The following is a 2,025-nucleotide window of genomic DNA, read 5'->3' as shown; positions in this document are numbered from 1 at the left end:
TTCATCCCTCTCTCCCTCTCTGTCATGCACACACACATCCTAACTGCAGATATACACATACTGAGATTTCTAAATGTCATCAATAATTTTAAGATTGTTAATTTAATGTTTTCCATCAGGTCTTTTTTCCCTCTCTCCCTCTCTGTCATGCACACACACATCCTAACTGCAGATATACACATACTGAGATTTCTAAATGTCATCAATAATTTTAAGATTGTTAATTTAATGTTTTCCATCAGGTCTACGACCACAAATTCACCCGTAGGGAATTTCTCCACTGAAAATGTCATGAATGGCTTTAGTGCTGACACCAGTCCGCCTTTAAGTGAGAATGGATCTGGCATAAAGGTTAGCATGCTTCTGCACTTCTAACTTCGAGTTTTCTTCTTTTTAATGCATTACATTAGTTTAGTTGCGGACGAATTACTTTTATTTAATCAAATATGTGGGATCGGAAAGAACTGAAGCTATTATGCACTTTCTTTTGAAGTATTTCTTCTTATATAATGTCTTGTGGCCCAACTCATGTAAAATTATTCAGTGAAGCTTGATTTGAGTTGAATCTCAAGTTATACTGACTGATATAAATTGCAGACTGAAAGTTAGGCTTATTTGTGAAGCTCACTTGAAACCTTCTAAGAACTTGTTATTGCAAAGTGAATGTTAGGCTTATTTCACGCGATAGAAGGTAAAATAAAATGCATTTAATAAAATGCAAATGCATTTTATACTAAGTTGGCAGTTGGAAATTCTCAAGCTGTCTTGGAGTGGATCTATCTAATTCTCTAACTCTGTTAGGATATGAGAGAAGAATTATTTGCTCCCTCGGTCTTTTGGATGACTCGAGGAATGTGTCTCCCTTATATCTCATACTTCTACCTTTCTGGTGTTGTTTTCTGCACCTTAACTTAGCCCAAAGAAGGGTGGCAGGGAGTTGTAACACTTGGATCTTATTCTCCTTATAATTTCCTTATGTAAGCAAGGCCCAACAAACTCAAGTTTCTGCTCAAGCAACATTTCTACATAGAACTTTGTAAATATGGTAGTCTAACTCATTTCTCTTTGAATAATGTAAAGACAGTTAACCTTTCCCAAAAAGTTGGTAAGACAGTTAAAGCCGTATGACTCTGTTTATGGGTTTTGATGTTCAACTGGGTTTGAGAAAAATACTTGACCCTGCTATAGTCGAGAATGCAAATAAAAGTGCTTTGTTTGTGCTGATCTCCCTATTTTAGCTGACACAATTTGTTATAACTAGTCTTCTGTAGTAGAAGATGATCACTTCGTTTGTAAACTGACATTTTTCTACTTAACCTGTAGGGGAAGGATACAACAGAGATGCATTCATCCCATTCCAATAATGATGCAGCCCATAGTTCAGATAACCTCAATGAATTTTCTGACAGCTTTGTGCATTGGGTCACGAACGGAGAGACACTTTGTTTTTAATTTCCGGAAATTAGAGAACACACAATTTTTCCAGGCAAAATGATTCGGATTCCCAAGATTCCACCTCAAAAAGGAAAACAGAGAGTGGGATTCAGGCCTTCATCTGTAAGATATCCCTTGACTTTATTCCTTCTGAGCCATTTGTACAATTTGGTTTAATTTGGTTACGGTTCTATCTTATTCCTTGTTGTAGTCTGATAGAAAGTACTATGAGTAGTTCAAGGTATAATTCTTTTGGAGCACTGTTCCGTTGTTTGTGAAATATTACAGTTTCTATCATGTAAATATTTAATATACATATTGTTTGAGCTCATCAATATCCTTGTTTCATCACCTGACCCCGAAATTCATCTGCAGTTTTTTCCCTTTCTTTTACCCTTTTCCCTTCTTTTTTTTCCCCTTTCCTTCTCTTTTTGGCATTTGTTTACGGAGATGAAGGAGAAGAATGATCTGGTACTGTATCAATACCATGAGCTTTTGCAGGTTGTTTCTGGAGCGGTGTGCTTGCAATTTGTGTAAAGGTTCACCTAATTTATGTATTTTATCATGTGTTAATCATCTCTTTCTGATAAA

At 36.0% G+C, this 2,025-nt stretch overlaps 1 long non-coding RNA gene across 1 annotated transcript; it reads left to right on the top strand.

The window, feature by feature from the left end:
- Positions 218-1,787, top strand: LOC109846438. Its single transcript, XR_002248510.1, has 2 exons — positions 218-351; positions 1,324-1,787. It is a non-coding gene; the product is annotated as an uncharacterized LOC109846438 (long non-coding RNA).

This window comes from Asparagus officinalis, chromosome 6 (assembly GCF_001876935.1).
Source record: "Asparagus officinalis chromosome 6, Aspof.V1, whole genome shotgun sequence".
In the NCBI taxonomy this organism is placed as follows: Eukaryota; Viridiplantae; Streptophyta; class Magnoliopsida; order Asparagales; family Asparagaceae; genus Asparagus; species Asparagus officinalis.
This window is presented reverse-complemented; position numbering and strand designations above follow the sequence as displayed.